Here is a 24,007-nt window from a genome sequence, read left to right on the forward strand (position 1 = left end):
GGTGTATTTATACACCGATATTGCTATTTTTACTTATGATGGTGTATTTATACAATGATATTGCTATTTTTACTTATGATGGTGTATTTATACAATGATATTGCTATTTTTACTCCAGTAAAGAATCTGAATACTTCTGTCAATGTAGAAGAAAAAGTCTAAGATCATATTTCTCCTATATTAGCTTCTCTGCACGGTTTATACTCGGGGCCGGCTCGGGTTTATACTCGGGGCCGCCTCGGGCGTATACTCGGGGCAGGTTCGGGTTTATACTCTGGGCAGGTTCGGGTTTATACTCGGGGCCGCCTCGGGCGTATACTCGGGGCAGGTTCGGGCGTATACTCGGGGCCGGCTCGGGCGTATACTCGGGGCAGGTTCGGGTTTATACTCGGGGCAGGTTCGGGTTTATACTCGGGGCCGCCTCGGGCGTATACTCGGGGCAGGTTCGGGCGTATACTCGGGGCCGGCTCGGGCGTATACTTGAACCATCCCCTAGTTATGCTGCTCCAGGCCTGAACTATGGGGGGACTTCCTATGATACACTGAGCTCCTCTCTCCTCTCCATCTGTATATATATTCATGTCCCAATAGTGCACATTACTAACTTCACTTCTTCCTTGAATTATAGTGATGTATAAGTATAAAATAAATAGTTACGCTGCTTATACATTGACGTCCATTTCACAACTGGGTGAACAAAAATATTGAAACTCTTTTAGTGGAAACAGTATCTCAACACTGAGCAGAGGAAGTGCTGCCCTGCCTGACTTCAAGTCGGATGATTATAAAACCATTATCAGCCCAAAACTAAGAGAACCTGGACTGAGTCCTGACGGAGCTGATTGGTGGAGCAACATGAAAGGCAGCCTGGAGGTTATTGTGGAGCGATGGCAGGCTGCACTGATCCCAGATCCTCAGCCACTGACCTACTCTCTCTGCATTAGTGTGTGTGTGTGTGCGCGCGCTGCAGCCCTTCTCTGTGGATGGAGTTGCTATGGTAACACAATTTTTTCATCTTTTTTTTTGGGGGGGGGGGCTTGTCTGGCCAGGTAAATTAAGAGGGTGAAAGGAACAGAATACATATGGGTCAAAGAGGAGCTCATGAATGTACAGCTCAGTTATTAATGTGTGTTTGATCACTGACAGAATGAACCGTCCAAACACTGTTTTATATTTAACTCAATTCTGTTTATATTCACGTCATCTTACATCTTTTCAATTTAATCAAACACATTTCTATTTTATGCTACTTTTATTTACTTCTACTCTACATCTACAGCAAATATTATTCTTTTAACTCCGCTTCATTGATAACTTTAGTTACGTTGCAAAATCTGATTATTAATACAAAACAAATCAACTATTAAATATATATATATATACACATTATTAAACTACCCAGCAGTATCTACAGTCGTTTAAATGAGCTCCACCTTCACCAGCTGCTACATTAAAGATATGAACACATGTATTAATAATTATAACCCTATAATATAATATAATGGGCCTACTGTTATATTTTTATACTTTAAGTAATTTTTGATGATGATACTTTTACTTCAGTAAGATTCTAAAGGCGGTAGATTAATTTTACCCTGTGGTAGTATTTTTATTTAAGATACTTCTTCCACCACAAATAAAAAGGATTTATCAGTCAAATTTTTTTATCTTTACGTATATTTCTACATTATTATATAGTTAAATAAAAAAACTGTATTTATTTACATTAAGTAAGTAGGTGTCATTATGCTAAAAATTCTACTTTTATTTTCAATCGGTCGGAGTGAAGAAAAACAAAACAACTTGACTTATTACTAATTGTAATCACCGCCCGGCGAGGCTGTGAGGTGACACGAATCGAACATGCACGAGTTGAAGTGTTGGCAAGATAAAGAAAATTGACTAAAAACGGCGCAGTTTTAATTTTAAATGAGCGGTTGAAAGACGACAGAAAAAAAAGAAAAGTGGAGCGAAATGTTTCCAACTCAATAAATGAGTTTGTTTTGTTTGTTTCTGCGTCGTCATCAGGATGAGCGAGCTAGCATGCTAACGGTAAGCTAGCGTTTGTTTCTTGTGTTTCTAGTTAGCTGTGGTTAGCTAGTGGTTAGCTAACGTTAGCTAGTACAGTTTATAGTTAAAACAATTAACCGTGGAAATAATGTGCAGATTCACGGATGATGAGAATAACCTGTGGAGGGGTTCTTTAGCTTTGGCACAATGCATGCTGGGATAGGGACCTTGAATCAGCAGGTATAGAGAATGGACCGTTGCCCTTTGTGACACATGTGACAATACTAAACTGAAAGAACCAGGTCACATCCAAAAGTGGCGAAAGTACAGAAGTATTGGCATTAAAATGTACTGAAAGTGACACATTCAAAGTACCCTTTCTGCAGAATGGCCCATTTCAGAATACTACTTATGATTCTCTGTCAGTGTTTACGCCGGTGTATTGACTGCGTGTGTACCAATATGAAGGTAACAGTAACATCATAAGTATGAATGTAGCAGTGCAGTTTGTGTGCAGGTTATTTGTCGGTGAACCTTGTACTTTTGTAAATCATGTGTATGGCCCTTTAATTGGGAGCATCTCAACAACAACCCATCATAAAACTTAACAGTCCAATCAGACATTTGCCATAAAGATATCAAAGCAAAGATAAAACCGTATATATGGATATTATTCCAGGTGAATTATAGTGATACAAAATACTTACAAGACTCTCACTGACATGTTTATCGAAAGTCGTGCTGCTGGGTTTAAGAAGAGAAGCAGTTGAAGAACAATATTTCACAAGAATACCAAACATTGTAGAAGTTGACATTAATGCTTTCATTGGAAAGTATGAAAGTCAGAATATTGCTCTTGTAATGTAATGAACTACAGCTTCACAGGACCTGAGCTGCATCTCCAAGACGAGAGGTTTTAGAGGCCTTTTATTTTTTCCACCCATTTCCTGTTGGCTGTTCCCTTTGCTTTAAAAACTTTCATGCCGAATGCAAGATAAGCTTGCTTTCATTGTGGAGCCTTCAGCTGAAAGAATTGTTGTCATGTGACTGTTGGTCTCAGATGAATCAGTTACGGCTTCATAGTTTCACTGAAGAGCTCAGAATTTAATGTTTTTTAGAGTAAACGGTTTATTTGGGGCAAAAGTTTAAATGAAACGTGGAGAATAAAATGTTTCTGATGAAATATTGTAAATTTAAGCTTTGTTTCGGTTGAGTTCGCTGAGGGAAGCGTTGGTCACACATGATGTGTTCAAGGACCGTTGAAAATCGAATAATATGACGATTATGACACTTTTACAGCTTCTGACTGTGATGAACGGTGTAGTTCTATCGATTATTCAGAGGGTTAATCTATACCTTTATATGGTGTAACAAGTGTTTGTGGAGAGTAGCTTTGGGCTGAAACCACTCACGTTAGGTGAAGGAGCTCCTTCCTTTGGTTTGGCACATTTTCCCCCGGATTGATTCACAGAGTCGATGTTTGAGCTCTGCTGCAGCAGCTTCCAGTGTTAACGCTGACTGAGCTGTTTGGGAGTCTGATACCTAAAGCCCAGCTATCTGTATCAGGACTAAAGAAAGTCGGATTGGTTGGTGCGTAGTGAAACGGCGAGGCCAGGTTTAAGGTCGCGTCGTTGGTGTAACAGTAGAGTGATGTGCACGGAGACAGAGCTGCTAAATGTCAAGAACAACGTTTAGTCACAGTATTAACAGTCACTGTCTGACCTCTGACCACAGATTCATAGAAACACAACAAAAAGCCCTAAAGTCCACACAGACACAATGTGCAGCTGGCATGAAAACTAGATTATTTCTAATAATTAATTCCAATGAAAACATGTTAATTCTTAAAAAATAATAATTAAAAGGAGCTCTTTTAATAAATAAGAAGCAGAAACCAGCTCATAAATAAGTGATTTGTGTGTTTTCAGGGCTGCAGGGAGGAAAACAGGAGAAACTATTGAGCTGCTCTTGTATAGACTCATTAATTCTACAATGAAAGGATCATTTCTTCTCATCCGAATTCACAGTTTTCTCCAATTTATTCCGCCGCCAGCAGCTAAGAATGTACATTAGGTTATGGAGACATCGCGTCCTGGTTATGTTGTTGATCATCTGTGACAGTCTGGCGGAGCTCCAAGGGGCAAAACTACATTCATTTGAAACATTTATGGGTCAACAAGCCACGTTTAAAGTCAGCGACGTCTACAGCAAAGTCTGTGGTCTCTTCCTTTGTTTTTCTGAATCTTTCTTTTAAAATGATGTCTGTCAGCGTCGTTAAAATAATCTGTCCAGTCGGTCTAGAGCTTGATGAACACAACAGAGTGTTACCCTGACCTACTTTCAGCAAACATCTGCCTGATTGTTGTGAAAGATGAGAATAGAACGAGACAATTAAAACCAAACCAGTGACAAACAAAAAGACACTTGATGGCAGAATCCAGACGTCTCATTTAAAGACAGTCGACTCACTCGTTCTCAGTGTTCAATGACAGACTCACCAGATGTAATATATCAACAGCTTGACACGATGATGTGAGTTTTAATGCGTTTAAAAGTGTTTTCCAGCAGGAGATTGAGGCTTTTGATGCTGTGGTTCCAGGTAATTAAATGTATCAAGGTGTGAATGCAATTACTATGAAGCACTCCTTTAATTTGATTTTATTTGAAGCGCTCTCCTCCTCTGTTGTATCCTGGTTCAAGTCCTTTTCTTCATCCTCCTTTTCCCACCAAAAGTCGTCTTCTTCTACTGAAAGACTAGATGCGAGACGTAAAGAAGTTCTGTTCGGGTCCGGTCTTAAAGCTCAGTGCCGTAACCGACCAATCACCGTTATGTCTGAATCAATTCTGTACGCGACCCGTTAATGTAAGACCAACGACTAATACTCATTACCCAACAGGCTCAGGGCCGTCTGTAGTACAGCTGTGAATAAATGACATGATATGATTTATGAAAACATTTAAAACAACGTAGTGATGCAATCTACTGCTCCGTGTTGTCAATGGCTCATATTCATTTGTGTTTCCACCCACTCGAGGTTCCTGAAAGCATTGAAAAAACAACTTTTTTTGGTCCCTGCTTTAATTATATATATATATAATTAGTTAATATATATGTATTAATATGTATATGTGTGTGTGTGTTCTTGTTTTGATAAAAAAGGTCAGTTATTACTGATGTAAGTTCTTCAAAACACCTCATTTATGATTATGAGAAATATATTATTCATGCTGTCGAGCACACAAACAAACAGGTTTTATATTTTTAATAATAATAATAATAAACTTTTTATAGAACCTTTCATACAAGAACTACGGTACAAAGTGCTTTGCAATAAAGGAAGATAAATATACAATGAACATAAAAACAGACCTTCAGTGAAGGTAATTTGAGAAAGTTTGATGTCTTGTGCACAATTATTCGGTACCAAAGCATCCGAGGCCAGAAGCAAAGCTCGTATCCGTGTCGAGTACAGAGAGAAAACACAACACATAATACAAATAACGTTTAAAATATTAGGATCAGTACCCATATCTGCAGCATGCACATATACATCAGTGCATTGACTACAAAAAAATAAATAAAACTGTCGCATTCAGACAGATGTCTGTTTCCATCACGACCTCTGTTTTCAGAACAGTTAGTCTCGACTCAAAATCACCTAAATACAAAACTAAGTTTGTGAAAGTTAAGCTAACCAAGTATTCACGATCTTTTCTTAAACCTAACTAAGTATTTCACGATCTTTTCTTAAACCTAACTAAGTATTTCACGATCTTTTCTTAAACCTAACTAAGTATTTCACGATCTTTTCTTAAACCTAACTAAGTATTTCACAATCTTTTCTTAAACCTAACTAAGTATTTCACAATCTTTTCTTAAACCTAACTAAGTATCTCACGATCTTTTCTTAAACCTAACTAAGTATTTCACGATCTTTTCCTAAACCTAACTAAGTATTTCACAATCTTTTCTTAAACCTAACTAAGTATTTCACAATCTTTTCCTAAACCTAACTAAGTATTTCACGATATTTTCTTAAACCTAACTAAGTATTCACGATCTTTTCCTAAACCTAACTAAGTATTTCACGATATTTTTCTAAACTTAACTAAAGTTTTGTTTCCTAAACCTAACTGAGGTGTCTCCTGTGAAGACGGAAGTTTATTTTGAAAAGACTGTATGTATATAACGAGCGTAAATTGTCACGTGTTGCTGGACTTTCGTTGGGTTTTGGTAAGATATCATTGGAACTGTTGAATGAGGGTATGTTACCACAGCGTGTGCCCTGCATCATAACATAGAAGTTGTTGTTATATTTACCTGAATTAACATTGGGTTTTATTTAACAGATATGCCTTTTAGATGTGGACATCAGGGACGGCAGTGAGGAGAGGAAGAGGTTAAGAAAAGCCTTTTGAAGTTGAATACAGAGACCTGAGAGGTGACAGCTGGACGAGACGACATGCCGAGTGAATGACGGACAAAGCCCAGAAACAGACAGATGAAGACAGAAGGAATAAATACAGAGCAGAGACAGAAGAGACAGCCAGACGGACAGATGACGGGATAATTTCAGATTCATGGATCCCTGGCGACAGCGAGAGAGTCTGACCAGAGGAGCTGAATAATGAATCGGGAGGATGAGGCCGACGTTGCAGACGGTAAAACCACATATATCAAATATATATATCACCAAATGTATCAAATATATCTATATATATCACCACATATATATCAAACCCACAGAGCAGTAGCAATAACCCAAAGACGGAGAGGAGAGGACGTCAAAAAGACTGATGGCATGTTCATGGAAACGGCCAGATGTCAACAGAGATCGTGAAAAGTTAGTTAGGGTTAGGAAAAGATCGTGAAATACTTAGTTAAGTTTAGGAAAAGATCGTAAAATACTTAGTTAGAGTTAGGAAAAGATCAAGAAATACTTAGTTCGGTTTAGGAAAAGATCGTAAAATACTTAGGGTTAGGAAAAGATCGTAAAATACTTAGTTCGGTTTAGGAAAAGATCGTAAAATACTTAGTTAGGGTTAGGAAAAGATCGTAAAATACTTAGTTAAGTTTAGGAAAAGATCGTGAAATACTTAGTTCGGTTTAGGAAAAGATCGTAAAATACTTAGTTAGAGTTAGGAAAAGATCAAGAAATACTTAGTTAAGTTTAGGAAAAGATCGTGAAACTAATTGGAGTTTTTGGAATATCTAATGACGTTAGACAGTTTCTTCACTACAGAAACTTACTTGAGAAATATCTAAAAAAAACTGTTAATAATAATACACTTTATTTATAGATTTCCATTCAAGTAATGTAACTCAATGTCCAAATAGAAAATAAATCGGACACTAAGAAGACAATACATGCTAACATATATAAGTGAAATAAAAAAAATGACCATTAAAACTACAAAGAAATGAGAGAAATAGTAAAAATATTCTACTTTATTTCTTAGTCCACTTATTTAATTCATTGTTAGTGTTTTTGTTTTTAATATTATGATACGAGGCACCATCTTGAAATATAACCAAGCTAAACAGGAAAGAAAGAAGTAAAAACATCGTACAAATGACAACCGACAGATCAATCGATAATCAAAATAGTCTCCCCACTAAATGTGGACTAAACTTCCCGCCCAGACATTCACCTTTCTCCCTCACCTCACCCACTTCTCTCCCTAATTACACCCCTCTCCTCTCTTCAGGGGGCCATTTGTCTCTCGCTGAGCTGTGACTTAGCACGTTAATTACCTCGCCACCTAAATGGAACGGTGCCGAGGAATGTCGCCTCGCAAAAAAAATAAATAAAATAATAACGATCCTCGATGAGAATCCAGGAGAGAGAAACCGAGGCCGAGCACACATCATCCTGATATATGTTGTCTATTACCCACCTGTGTGTGTGTGTGTGTGTGTGTGTGTGTGTGTGTGTGTGTGTGTGTGTGTGTGTGTGTGTGTGTGTGTGTGTGTGTGTGTGTGTGTGTGTGTGTGTGTGTGTGTGTGTGTGTGGAGTCCCTCAAGGGCAGAAGAGGAGACCCTCTGGAGCGTTATGAGGTCGGGAGCGTCCTCCCTCTCAAGGCCCAGCAGAGCGCTATCTTTAATTTATCGACATGTTTTATTTACCAGCAAGTGAGTTCAGGCCACCGAGCAACAAACTGGACTCTGTGTCGCCTCCGTGTTTCTATTTGTCGGGATGCAGAGATGAACTCTCGTCTGCTGGTCGGTTTGTTGAGATCAGCTCATCTTCTTTTTTTACCTCTTTAATCCCGTTTTGTGGTGACCAAACATTTCCTCACTCCCCTCCACGGAGAGATCCAGTTATCAGGTGTCATAGTGTGCATGACATACGGCTCCTGTGACCCTGAACACACACACACTAACACACACACACTCCGTCTCATTAATTTATGGCCTTCACCTGAGGGTTGAATTACAGCTGGTGCTGGATCTACTTTGACAATATCCTCTGTTGTGGACACACCCACCTACACACACACACGCACACCTTCACACACACACACACACACACACCGTACCGTTCACGATATCAGTGTTTTTACTATTCCACGCTTTGCTCGCTGGCATTCATAAATCATCGCCGATGTTAATTTGTCGGCAAGGAAAAGTGTCAAAGAAACATCTGCATTTTAAAAATGTTCCCGTCTTCCTTTTCATCCCTCCATCAATGGCTTCCTCTCCTCAGCTCCTCAGTATATTCCCACGGACGACATTCATTGCGTCTAACGACGGCCGCGGAGATCAAAGGCAGCAGCTGGATCGGAGGTTTTTTTGACGCTGGCCCTTTAAGAGAGGCAGCGCGGGGGCGGGGGGGCTCCGCATCCATAAAACATGAGTTTACTCAGTGGCCATGCTAAGACACGGTTAGGAGCGCCTCTCAGTGTATCCGACACACACACACACAGCTGAGGCATGGACGCGCTGGGAAGAAGAGGGATAAACCTGGAGGAACAACAGTAAGGGAGGAGGAGGAAGAGCGAATGGGAGAAGAAGAAGAGCTCGTAAAGAAGATAAGAGAGAAAGTGTCGGCGCGGTAAAAAGAGGACGTGAACGGGCGCATCGAGGCGGAGAATGGGCAATTCCTCCTTCCCAGGCATGTCCTCTCTCTCTCCGTCCGTTCTGTAGTTGCAGGTATTTCTTAACTTGAGTGACGCTGCAGGGAAACCTCCACATCTGGCTTCTCCACCTCAGTGTGATGCTGCACATCTGTCTCTTTGCCTGCGTCCGTGTCTGAAAGATGCATTTGAGTTAAAGTACATCTTTGGCACATTTTGTGTGAATGTTTAAAATGTGGGACACTTGAAGCGTCTCATAAGTTGTTTTTAATTTGCTTTGATTTGAGAAAAGAGCCTCTGATTGAGTTATGCTGTTAGAATCATCTGTTTTAAGTGCCGCAGCCTGTTTTTAGATATCAGAAGTGTGCTTTGAGGTGCGTTTTATAGTGCAGATATTGACGGGACTATGGGGGGGGGGGGGGGGGGTGCTGGTGTCGGTTGCGTCTGGCAGCAGCTCTGCTTGTTTGCTGGCTGTGCGGACGATGTTCTGGCTCTTGGTGCATGTGGGGCATGAAAGAGGCTATTGAAGGATATTTATTGCTGTCGGTCAGAGCGATGGAAAGAGTGACGATTTCCTGCATGTAATGGAGCGGTTTATGAATACAGAAGCATTTGATGTCCACTCGGAAGACAAACGAGCAGCTGTGACTGCAAAAAAAAATTTCAGATGTTAAAGTGGGAGAAAGATCTAGGCGGATCTGTGCATATCATTAATCATGTTTAATTAGTGAGGCATTAGGAGTGAGGTCAGTCCTGTTAACTCAGGTGTGTTTATAACAGGTACAGTATACCGTCACTGTTTCCTCTCCAGAGGAATACTACAGCTGTGTATTTAAACCACAAACAAACAACAACAAAAAACTCAAAATGTAATCGAGTTAATACGATTTATGATTTATTAACGGTCTTTAAACCACACCCACTTTTTAAAAGATGTTTGTAGAACTTAAACACGTTTAACCTGCATGATGAAAAGGATAGCTAAAGGTTTTAACCTGTTTATTGTTCTGGTAAGTTTAATGCGTTTGTCTCGTTCAAACACTTTCAATCCTTCTATATCTTCACGGACGACAATCGAGGAGATATGTTTTGATTAATTAATACAGCCACAACTTGGGAGATTGGTTAAAACCCTTTTCTATCGAGCAGCGGGTGTAATGTTACTCCTCCAGCAGTGAGAAGGTGTTTATTTCTTCTATAAAACTCTTCTTCACCGACGGGTTCTACTGCAGAGGGAGCTGACTGCAGACGGGCAGAGGGGCAAAATGGAGGTTTCACTATCTTTAATCTGTATTGATTCACATGATGCCCTCCTCTCTGCACGCTGCACAAATCTGTGTCAGAGAGACCCGTTGGGAGATAAGATTTAGGAGGAAAAAAATCTAAAAGAATCCAGCACTCTTAAAATGTAACGCGGCTCCGACACGAGGCTCGTCATCCTGCGACGCCGTCTCTGAGAGCATTACATGGGAACAGAACACAGAATACTCAAAGTTATCTCTTTTGTGCCGCATGACTGTGAGAGTCGTGTAACCTCAATGACAGAAGCCAGAAGCCCTTCCTCAGCTCCCCAGGAGGGGTTGAGAGGAGGAGGAGGAGGGAGGAGGTGGTGGTGCAGCAGCAGATCAAACCTGCTGGAATCAGAAGTGACTGTGGAGCAAAAAAAGAGAAGAGACGGCGTAGAGGATCTGTCAGAGAGCAGCAGCCAAACGGCAGTTTTTCCATGTCAGCCTGATCAAACTTGTTGACATGTGGAAGGAGATGGAAGGGAGACAGAGAGGGAGGGAGGGAGGGAGGGAGGGAGGATGAAGGGCAGAGAGGGAGGAAGCTGTCGACATCAGAGGCCCGTTGATGCGGTTGCCACCAGGTGAAGGCGAGCCGACGGTGATGTTGACTCAGAGATGCGTTTTCTTTGCACTCTGACATTCAGAGACTCCGTCTTCATCCTCCACGTCGGCTCCTTTTGTCTGAGTCAAAACTCACATTTTCTTTTCTGGAAATTTGGTTCCAAGCAGCAGCGAGACGGCAGAGACGCTTCATCATTTCACTGATGTGTGAGAAAGCGTCGGAGCTTCGACTGACTAACGAATTCACAGCAAAGTAGAAGTTCACCCCTCTGAGCTGTGCAGTAGAGATAGTCCACCCGTGTCTGTGTGTCTTTGCTTATTGTCATCGTTTGTTGGAGGGTTTTCTACTCCTTCACATCCCTAAAATATGTACAAGCTAAGCTAAAAGGACATGTAGGTCATTCAGTCTCTTCACATTTTATTAAAGAGTCTTATTGACATTTTAAATCTCTCCTCAGAGAGAGAAAGAAGCAGGAAAAACATTCCACATAAAAGCACAAATAACTGACTTCAAAACAAACAAAACAGCAGAAAGTTATAAACAACATCAATATTTCTCATTAGACAGACGAGTAACAGACGTAAAACAAACAGAATATTGCATCAATTAATGAATAATCAGTGTTCAGCAACGGGACGAATCAAATCTAATCTACTTTAAAACGAGCCTCCAAAAGTTAAACCGCATGATGTTTGAGGAGTCAGAGGAGAATAAAGACATTTGTGTAAATGTCCTTTATGAAGAGAAACGTTACAGTATAAAGAATAACTACACATCATTATATAACAGTAATTAAGTATTAAAACAGGGGCAGAAATAAAGACATTTAAATAAACACACAATTATTTTTCTCCTCTACTCTTCTGAATGTAGAAACTTAAACTAAATATTTCTCAACACATTATTTGAACTATGTTCATGTTTTAGTTTTTAGAACGAGTTGAACAGGATCAGCTCTGTTCTTAAAGGGTTAATGAAGGTTCTAGAGCTCGTCCACGTCTTCTCATTGATTATATCTTATTACTTATTTATGGATTTATGTTTCATACCTCCGCTACAGCCGGAGGCCTCTCTCTATGTATTCATGTTCAGGGTTGTGGTGACCGTGATTCTTCTGGAGGCACAAACGTCCACGTGGACTCAAAGACGGACGGAGTGGATGTTGGAGGTGAAAGGTCACTGTGACGTAACAAAACACGTTTTTTTGGCCATAAATCAAGAATTCACATGCTAATAATGAAAAACTGCAACTTGACCGATGTGGTGGAGGAATACAACCACGAGGCGGTAATTCTAGTTTACAACTAACTGATTTATTTAAACACAGATGCTCCTCATAACTGATATTAAAGTACATAAAACAGCTTTTTTTGGTCCCAATTAATTTCAGTACTAATCCTTCCATCACAACACGACAACATCTTTAGGAGTAAAAGTTAAAAAAACATTCATTCTGTCTGTTTGTGTTGACTCTGGCGTGTTTTTAAAATCCCTCAAATCAGATCTTTAACAAGTTATACATCTGATTATAATAATAATAATAACAGAGCTTAACGGACCACTTTGCAGCAAAATCACTGAACCATGAATCGTTGTATTTCTTTCATACAAATCATATTTAGTGTGCCAGATAATCTTTGTTATAGAAGACACTACTGTCTTTTATTTTGAAGAGTCAGTTGGGACGCTGGTGTCCCACAACGTCTCCATGAAGCACAGACTCACAGACAGATAGACCTCACAGGGGATGTGATGGCTTCTGGGATTCTTGTCTTCTGAGGTTGGAGAGCAGCACCTGTGGAGCCGGCAGACATGGAAGCGTGTTTCACTGATATGAAATGAGGAGGATGCATGTAGTTGTTTCTTATTATCAGAGGACTTTAATGGCTGCAGACTCGGGTGAGAGTTTAGTGTATAATCAAACAACGTCTCTCACAGATAGCAGTGAAACATTGAGGCTGCATCACAGCAGAGTTATTAACAATAAATGTCTTCATTTGCCTCCCTCTGGCTCTGTAAAGACCCAGGGTTATCTTGGCAGTCGGTCTGCGTGTGTTGTTTAATTTATTCCTCTGGAACCAAAGAAAGACGATCAAAATACTTTTAGATGTTTTGCCACAGAGTCGTGATTACCAGAACCCACGTTTTTATTTATTTATTGGACACATCGTTCCATCCGCTTTAAAATTGTATCGACTTGACCGGCTTTGGCCCTCGAGTGCATCTCAATTAACTCTTACAAGCTGCTGACATGCAGCAGGATGTATGGGGCTTAAAAGTCTTCTAACACGTACAACTCTGTTTCTACAAAATCACTTTCCTCTACAACTACACTGCACGCTCAACTACCTTTTCAAGGAAAACGTGTTTTCTCCAGGACTACGTTCTCTTAAACACGTCGGCAACGTTGTAAAATCAAACAAACCATAAGGCTACAAAACTACTCCGTTAGATGAAGTAAAAAACATTTAGGTTTGGCTTAAAATGACTACAAAATTGAAACAAAAACACGACAAAACTACTCTGTTTCACACAGGACATGAACAGCCGTCTCCTGTGTGAAGGTCTTGTGTATTTCAGAGCCACCAACCAAACCCCCTCCATACCTGGACCTTTGTGGACTCATTTAAAACTTATCTGTAAAACGTCAAACGCAAACGTACGTTTCCCTATAAACGTAATTAGTTTTGGGATATTGGAACGTCATTTTTAGGAGGCAGAGAAACGTGGAGACGCCATCTTTTACACTAAACACATATTTCTTCTCGCCAAGTCAGACATCAGAGAAAAACGTGAGGACTTTAATCAGAGAATAGAGGTTCATTGAAGAGAAACTACTGCTTATTGTTGTTGTTGTTGGAGGACAGATGCTGGTGGATGTCACATAGCATTGCTTGCTCAGGGAGATTTTGTCTTTTCTAAAAAGAAAACCAGGCGAAACCCTCAGTATGAAGACGGATGATATGCAAAAGGCCTGGAGGGAAAATAAAACCGGTCTGACAATGAAAAGTAGGATAAAACCTTTTTATGCTTCAGTCATCAGTATTTTCATATGAAGCTGTGTACAAGTGGAAGAAAAGCAGCGCAGAGAGAGAAGAGAGAGACGCTGGTTCTTCTTCTCTGTTGTAAATCAGCTTAATTGTGAACCTCTGCGTCACATTTCTCTCAGCAGCGGCCGATCGACAGTCGCTGGACACAAAGTGCAGATAACGACCTGAGGTCTGCTAATGTCTGAACAGTGAAGTGAGCTCGTTTAATGTCCTCTGCACCAGGGAACGAGGCCACGTCTCCGTTTTCTCACCAATCGCACTGAATTTATGTAATTGTCTGCACAAACACACACTTAGTGTTTATTATGGGGTGTATACTAGAGCGTGAGGAGGGACAGTACTGACCGTGTGTAGAAAGGCAGCTTTCAGGTTTGTGGGTGTCGTGTTTTTACCACATTAAGAGGAGGCGTTTCTTCTTTATTAGAGATAAAGATGAGTGATTTTTATCATCACAGGTACAACTTAAAAGTTAAAATGCAGCCGCAGCAGCCGCATTAAAGGAGGGTTCACTCTAGAGAGCCACCGATTGGCCGATTACGATTTTTTTTCTCTCAGAACTAAAATTGACAGTGAGGCTCCAGACTTACGCAACCGTTGAATGAAAGTGACCATATTAGGACTGAGGAGGAGTGACGTAGAGACGCTGTATACGTCTCTGGTAGAGACCTGTCAATCACCGTGTAGACCCGCCCTAAAGCATCCCCTGCTTTATGGTCTTCAATAGCCTAAATAAGGAATTTAATGTTTATCACAAATACACAAAAATAACCAGCTTAACATGAGATAAGGCTCCTTCTTCATTCATGTACCTTTCAAAAACTATTTTCTCAAATCAATTTATATTTGTTTGCTTTGCTTCATTTCCTTCATCTAAATTCAATTTTTGTCTGATAAAATGTTTTGTTTGTTGCCAAGAAGAATTATTTCTTGCTTTGTGCATCATTTGTCCAGATTTATGCATGTGACATTTAAAGAACAGCTGGTTTGTGATGTCCATCATGGTTCACTGTCCTCATGGCTCTTAATATATAATATATAATATAATATAATGTTGTCGATGTTATTGGTTACACTTGTGCTTTTCCTGCTTTTTAAGGTCAAAATGTCTGCCACGAATAGAGGTTTGTTAACGGAGTTGAAGACTCTTCTCTCAGGTCAGTGGATTGGAATGAAGATTCTTGATGTTTTGTTTTGTATTAAAGCTCATAAAAAGATTCAAGACTTTGAATCGCAGTTGCTCTTCTTGACTAGGGATGACCCCCCCGAAACCTGGTTCTAGAAAGGAACCGGTTCTAAATTAGTAAAAGTTTGGAGTTACCGGTTCTGCTATTAGTACTTTAAGAAGTTCTGGAGTGAGATGTCCTCGTCTCAAGCCGTCCATCCTCGCCCACTGCAGGTGACGTTAGTGATGTCATACAGAGTTTGATCACAAGAACAGGATCATCAATGAAAGCTAGAGTATAACCAAACCGATGAGCGGTATCGATAAGGAACCGAACCGATGAGCTGTATCGATAAGGAACCGAACCGATAAGTAGTATTGATAAGGAACCGGACCGATGAGCTGTATCGATAAGGAACCAAACCGATGAGCTGTATCGATAAGGAACCAAACCGATAAGTAGTATCAATAAGGAACCAAACCGATGAGTGGTATCGATAAGGAACCGAACCGATGAGTAGTATCGATAAGGAACCGAACCGATGAGTAGTATCGATAAGGAAACAAACCGATAAGTAGTATCAATAAGGAACCAAACCGATGAGTGGTATCGATAAGGAACCGAACCGATGAGTAGTATCGATAAGGAACCGAACCGATGAGCTGTATCGATAAGGAACCAAACCGATAAGTAGTATTGATAAGGAACCGGACCGATGAGCTGTATCGATAAGGAACCAAACCGATGAGCTGTATCGATAAGGAACCAAACCGATAAGAAGTATCAATAAGGAACCAAACCGATGAGTGGTATCGATAAGGAACTGAACCGATGAGTAGTATCGATAAGGAACCGAACCGATGAGTAGTATCGATAAGGAACCAAACCGATAAGTAGTATCAATAAGGAACCAAACCGATGAGTGGTATCGATAAGGAACCGAACCGATGAGTAGTATCGATAAGGAACCGAACCGATGAGCTGTATCGATAAGGAACCAAACCGATAAGTAGTATCAATAAGGAACCAAACCGATGAGTGGTATCGATAAGGAACCAAACCGATGAGCTGTATCGATAAGGAACCGAACCGATGAGCTGTATCGATAAGGAACCAAACCGATAAGTAGTATCAATAAGGAACCAAACCGATGAGTGGTATCGATAAGGAACCGAACCGATGAGTAGTATCGATAAGGAACCGAACCGATGAGTAGTATCGATAAGGAACCGAACCGATGAGTAGTATCGATAAGGAACCGAACCGATGAGTAGTATCGAGTAGTATATCGTTATATCGTTATAATCCTAACGATACTCATCCCTATTCTTGACGGAGCGTTTGTAAAAGTTCACAGTTTAAAGTTTCCTCTGAAGCACCAGGACACACCAAAGAAATGTCCTTTTGTCATAGCGTTTAATATCCTGTAGGGAAGACTTTTACACCTGTCATGGGGGTTTATAGTGTGTGTGTGTGTGTGTGTGTGTGTGTGTGTGTGTGTGTGTGTGTGTGTGTGAGGAGGTGACTTCAAGGTCTTCCTGCTGCTATCACACGTTCTGGCATTTCTAGTGCAGTGGGAAACACATTTGACAACTTTCCCTCAAAGACTTTATTATTCATGTTCATCTTTACTCCCAGCTGTGAGGTTTCTGTCCTCCATGGCGGGTTTGTTATGTCACTGACATCTATTCCTCTATCTCTAGGATGAAGAGTTCCTCTCTGTGTGTTGTTATTTGTTGTGTCTGCAGCTTCATCAGTGTGAGATTTAGTTTGTGCTGCAGCCACAGCGGGACATTTACATACCGGATTCAAAGCCAGACACCACCAGGGACGTCCAGTCTTATTTGCACAAATCACAGGATAATTATGGACTCTGGTTTGTAACTTGAATCCCATTACAAACCGACTCCAGACGTGACATTGAGTTGTAGATTTGTGGATCAATAAGGAGCTGTAAAACCCCCTACCCCCCTCAGTGGAACATGTTCATGGATGGATTGTGATTTGTGAGAGCGGTAAAGTTATTACCAGGCTGGAAGCAGCCTCCTCCCGTTGCTCGTTTCTCTGTCGGTGTGACACACACTTCTGCATCGCTGCAGCAAAGCCGAGAGGTTTCCCACCCAAGAGCTTCAGCTGCTGCCATGTTGCTTCTTTAACCTTTAAGATGGCACTGTTGCTCTGACTGGTCCAAACAGGAAGGACGGATCCTGATGATTTCTTCTGTCCAGTATTTTGATTTATGACCAAAATATCTGCAAAAACTCATCAGCCTCAGCTGCGCTTTGTGTTTACTGCTGAGTAGCAAAATGTTAGCACGCTAACTCGCTAAACTCCGACGGTCCATCCATCATCTGTATCCTCTCATCCCATCCCAGCTGACATTGAGGCCAAAGGTTTAGACTACCACAGGGCTGACACATAGATAAAGACCATCAACAACCATGAATGCAGACATTCACACCTATAGTGCAATTAAGAGTCATCAATTAACCTAAGCAATGGGAAATGTAGGCCTATTAATAGAGAAATAAACAGAGATTTGGACAATTGGACAGAAAAAACGGTAAAGAATCTCTAAATGTTATCTATTTACTTATTTATTGTCCTCTATAGTGGTTATTTGCACTAAAAACATGATTTTATTTAAATATTTGCTTTCATTAAATATTATTTTGGGGTATTTGTAGTTTTACTACAAGCTGCGTAGAGCTAGTGTTAGAAAGTTAAACAGGTCCCGCTCTAATATCTATTTTATATTTATGTAATATTAGGTCTATGTGTCCGATTAAGTTCGTTGTTCTGAATGTTGCTTTTCCGTTAGCTCCGTTATTTAGCCAGGCGGGACTAGCTGCTAACAGCTAACGATAGTTAGCTAACGTTTGCTTTCATCTTGCCGATTTCAACGGATTTGTCTTCACAACTGTCTACAAACTGTCTAGAGGAGAAGTACAAATGTACTTCATAATAATCAATTACATTGATATGAAGGCATGAATTCAGTATTTGCTGCTAGCCTGCAGCTAACGCTTCCTCCTCAGTTAACCAGAGGAACAATAACTTCAGTTTCTGCTGCTGTAGTTCACTGATTCACAAACTTCTTTTTAAAAATGACAAACGAAAAGTTTGTGCGAAAATGGACCATTTGTCCATTTTCCCTGCCATTTCCACATCACCTTATACTATCTAGAATATGTTAGAGATATATGTTTATGCATGTTATTAAAAATGTGTGAAATACTTAATAAATGAGACCAAATTACTTTACTTAAACAAACAAAATGAACACTAGCCTTTCATATTAGATTAAATGTAATAAGTAGAACAATACGAACATTCAGGCTTCCTCATGTTGCTTAAAAGTGAACTGCAGATACAAATAAAAAATGAAATAAAAGACGATGGAAGTAATTTATTTACAGACAGTCTTTGGGGAATAACTGCTGTAGTGACTCGAGCATGATCTTCTGAATTAGCATGACTTTTACGATTAGTGCACACGACCTCAATGCATCATGTGTGAGAGCTGGTTGTGTCTCTACATGTGCTGCATGTCGACTCTGATCTGTCGTCTCATAATCGTGCTGACGACAAAATTACAGCGAGCAACATTTAACAAGCCTGATTATACAGAGTGGTCCTTCTGAAGCCGTCAGACTCTCAAAGGAAAAGCTTCTGTCTACTGGAATAATGAGGCGGGGGGGGGGGGGGGGTATTGTGTTATTGTTGAAGGGCTGGGGGATATAGAGAAAGTTTGATGCAGAAACCCTTCAATTATATTCTAGAAACGATTAGTCCATCAATCCAGTAGTTGATAAAAACTCATTTTCTATCTATCTATCTATCTATCTATCTACCATCCATCCATCCATCCATCCATCCATCCATCCATCCATCCATCCATCCATCCATCCATCCATCCATCCATCCATCCATCCATCCATCCATCCATCCATCCATCCATCCATCCATCCATCCATCCATCCATCCATCCATCCATCCATCCATCCATCCACAACGGTTCCTATGACATCTTAGGGAAAGTTATTCCGCATTGTTCGTGCATTTTGCAGGTTATTTTATAGATTAGGACACATTATTTTATCGTAGGTAACGTTATGAATGCTGGATGAGACCAGGCTGCCTTCTTACAGCTCCTTACATGTGAGGACTTCTATTCTTTGTCATCACGGTGTTTTTATGGGTCTCGTAATGTTGGTTGAACGCAGCAAACAATTTGATTATGTCACCTTTTTTTAATCACTATTTTCTAACATTTTTGAGACCAAATGAATGATCAATGGATCAATCAAACAATTCATAATGACAATTAGTAGGAAATCAATTTAAATAAAAAATTACCCAAAAATACACGGAAATATTTTCAGTATAAATTTGTTTTACGTCAATCCCTCAGCTTTTGACCTTCTGTGACTATTTCTTGTGAGGTCGTAACGCTTCAGTTTATTTCTGTCCGTTTGTTCCGGTGTGAGACTTTTAAGTGTTCACAAACTTTATCGGATGATGAAACAAGTTTGTGGTGTTTCACGTTGTTGGTGGAGTAGAAACCATTCGGACATCTTGTGAACTGTTCTTTACTGAGTTTCTCTGAGAGAAAGACGGGAGATGAGTCATCCCTCAGAGGTAGACTGTAACTAAGTACATTTACTCAAATACTGTACTGAAGTATGATACAAATACCTCAGAATTGTGCTAGAGTATTTCCATTTAATGCTAACTTTCACTCCTCTACTGTTGAGAGGCAAATATTGTTCTTTTTACTCCACGATATTTATTTGACAGCTTTAGTTACTTTGATTGAATTACTGTAAGTTTTGAATCCATGAAATACGTCACATTGGATTGCAACTAATGATTAATGTCTTGATTAATTAATAAATAGTTCGGTCTATAAAATATCAGAAAATATTCCCAAAAAGTCTTCCAGTGTCAGATTCAAATTATTGTTTCCGACCAACATTTAAAAACTAAAAGAGATTAATTTTACTGTCACGTAAGACGACGAAAACCAGCTGGAACCAGAGAATCAAGTCATCGGTCATCCAAAGAGTTCACCCTTCATTTTCTGTCGCATCGGCTACTTTTCACATTCATTCGTGTGAACTTTAGAGGCCGACAATATAGATTCGGACACTCAAACATCAGTAAACATACTCGAGGAAATTAGATGTCAGATCTCACTGCAACACACGGTTGATTCACGGATCACCGGCGTGAATATCGACACGGTGACGTGAATCATCTCGTGTTGTTTGTGGTCGTTTAGAGAAGCAGATTTAAGACGAAGATAAAAATCTGCAGACGCCCGAAAGCTGCAAGGGGAAAAAGGATGCCTGAAAACAGGTTTTATTACCACACACACACACACACACACACACACACACACACACACACACACACACACACACACAGTGCAGCTTTTCCTCAGCAGCTTTGCAGAATGATTTCATTGTGCCTCTCCCTCCATATTTCTGCCACCCGGCCCTCCAGCCTGGATCCAAAGGCAACTATATAGTGTTTGTTTATCTCCATCTTCACAATCTGATTTTAGCTGTGCTGAAAGTAGCATTTTCTTCTTATCACAACATCGCTAATGCTTACTTCCTCCTCTTCCTCCATCATCCCTCTTCATCCCTCTCTCCGTCCACTAAGCAGAAAATGAAGTCCAGTTTCCATCGCCGGGTCTATCTATCCATCCATCCATCCATCCATCCATGCATCTATCCATCCATCCATCCATCCATCCATCCATCCATCCATCCATCTAGATAATTGACAAGTGGGGGTAAATGTGACGGTGATCGGCGTGACGCTAATACATTCTGCCAATTTGACTCGCTCATAATCCGCAGGGCTGGCGTTTCACTGCCAGCAACGGGCGAGCACTTTGAGGCGCTGGAGCATCGTGGACACACACACTCGGCCTCTACTGCGTGTGTGTGTGTGTGTGTGTGTGTGTGTGTGGGTGTTTGTGGGTGGGGAAGAAACACTCGGGCTAAATTAGGAAGCGGGAGCGTTTCGAGTGGGCACGGAGAAAAAAGGAGGAAATTGGTCTGAACACGCCAGCGTTAACAGCAGCAGACGCGTACAGACGGATGTGGCTGTCACACGCTGTGGATATTTAAGCCAAGCTGGAGGAAATAAACGCATCTTAACGTCACAACCAATTTGCTCTGTATGCCGCTGATTGCTCTCGCGGTGAGAAGTGACTGATGTGAATAGGAGGCGTACTGTACATCCGAGTGTGTCTCAGAGTAATTCCACCTGGCGTCGCGTCCTCATTCGGCACCGAGAACCAATAACATCCTGGAACGTTTTCTAAGAACACGTGAGGACGTTTCAAGCCTCCCTTTTTAAGACATTTGAAGCGTTTGTTGCCTCCTCGGTACGATGGAAGTCAATGGAAATTAGTTTGATAATCGGTTCCTTGTTTGTTATTCTTATTCACTGGTTCCAGCTTCTTAATTGTGTGAATATTTGTTGGGTTTTGTCGTCTTTCATGATTGAATATCTTTTGATTTTATTCAGACAAAACGAGCAGTTTGGAGATGTCACCTTGTGCTGTGGAAAAATGTGACATTTAGCATATTTTTCTGACATTTTAATAATCTTCACTGTTCGACAGATTAATCACAGAATATTTCTTCAGCAGAAAGAAGCTCCGGTGAAAAAACGTTGCTGTTGAATGTTTCAATTGTCATTCTTTAAATTCTTTGAGCAGCACAAATACGTTTATATTCACCTGCGTGCTGTAGACCGCTTTTCTGTAAGTTAACGTCTGTTTTTGGCAAATGATGATGGAGGCAGAATAATTCTCTGAACCCGTTAGTTATATTCTGGATAGCAAGTTTTTTTAAATGGCTGAAGAAAATACGAGTTGATGTTTTTTGCAAAAGTTAACATCAACCAACGTGAACATATTAGTCGACCACCAGTGAACAGGAAGTGACCATATTTGGACTGAGGAGAAGTGCCGTAGAGACGCCGTATACGTCTCTGGTAGAGACCTGTCAATCACTGTGTAGCCCCGCCCTAAAGCATCCCCTGCTTTATGGTCTGTTTGACTCTAAATGGACCATAATGTACTAAATGAACATCATGCTGTATTGAAGAAGACTTGAAACTAGAGATTGAGACCATAAACTCATGTTTACAATGTTTACTGAGGTAATAAATCAAGAGAGAAGTAGAGTCATTTTCTCATAGACTTCTATACAACCAGAGGAGTCGCCCCCTGGTGGACACTAGAGAGAATGCAGCTTTAAATTACTAAAAACTAGTGTCGGTAATCAAAAGTCGCTGAATGTAGCGAGAAAGTCTCCAAGTCGTCAACACTGACGGCCAAAATGAATGCTAACAGCTAACGTGGCTGTTGTTAGCACTCACAGCTGTCGAGCTAGCAGCTTGTGGAAGTCTCAGGTGACGATCGATGAGTGGACGAGCAGAACACGCACAGGTAGACAAGCCGGTAGCTCGTCCAATCAGAACATCCGGGCTGAATAAAAGGGTTGAACGAGCTTATCAACAACCACAGACACCAGATTTTTTTTTTTTTTTTTTTGTCAGAGCATTTGATTCATTGATAGCTTCATATATTCAAATATATTTACAAAATATTTACAAAATATTAAAAAAATATTTTTAAAAGAAAATTACCAACCCTACTGATTGTCAAAATTATCGTGATCAATTTTCTGTAGATCTATTAATTGATTAATCGTTGCAGCTCCAGTAGCAGCCATGAAAAGCAGCCCCTCCCACAAAAGGTGCACCGGAAGTATGTCTGCATACTTTAACAAACCTTTGCAGATAAAAACCCACATTTTAGCTGCGGTGAACATGAGAACACTAACAAGCAGCAGTCTGAATACATTATAAGATATCAATCATGAACGCTCTAATGTCAGAAGTAAAGAGAATCACCGTCTCCTCAAACATGCAGCAGCTTGTTATTCTATCTCCTGTCAGTCTGAGTCACGAACAACATTTGCATAGCGCATCTCAAAAAGTGTTGCCAGAAAGAATCAACACGGCAAAAACTTCAAATGCACAACCCGACTCCAGAACACTGTGAGTGGAACGGCGACGCGACGCCGAGGTATCATCGCGTCCTACTGTACATGTTTTAAATAGCACAGCTGGAGTGACGGTGTAATCGCAGCGAGGAGTCACTGCGACACAAACAAGCACTTTGGCTTGAGCGGAAAAAAGGGGGAGGAAGGGAGGAGAGGGGGGGAGAGAGAGACAGAGAGAGAGGGTGATAGAGTTGTGGCAGTCATTAAGGGCAAGACTGCTCTCCACAATTCTGGCTTATCTTCTGCAAGGTGGAGGGTTATTCTGCTCAGGGCTCATGTGCAAAGCTGAGATATACAGAACGAGGGAGAGAGGGAGAGAGGGGGAGAGAGAGAGAGATGGTTCATTTGCAGCTCGTCCCCGTAGACTGTGTAAAGGATTATACTCACAGAGAGGGAGAGTGAGAGAATCACAGACTCTCTGTCTTAGCTCACACTGCCTCCAATCTTCTCCACTGCACTGTGCACTCTCACCAGCTCTCTCTCTCTCCATCACACACACACACACACACACGTGCAGACACTAACACACCAGCGTGATGTAGACTCTCGGCCCGAAGGGGGGGGGGGACAGCAACCTGCACAGGACCCACGAGCCAGGTACGCTTCATTCGTGCATTTCCTTTTTCTGCTCCACATTATGCAGGTTTTTGTCGCTGTGTAGAGATCCACTCACTCACTCACTCACTCACTCACTCACTCACTCACTCACTCACTCTCTCTCTCTGCAGAAGACTCTTGCAGGCTGCATGCACCGAGCTTATCCGGC

The sequence above is a fragment of the Anarhichas minor genome, unplaced genomic scaffold (assembly GCF_050575085.1).
Source record: "Anarhichas minor isolate MPS153535 unplaced genomic scaffold, ASM5057508v1 ptg000017l, whole genome shotgun sequence".
NCBI classification, from domain to species: domain Eukaryota; kingdom Metazoa; phylum Chordata; class Actinopteri; order Perciformes; family Anarhichadidae; genus Anarhichas; species Anarhichas minor.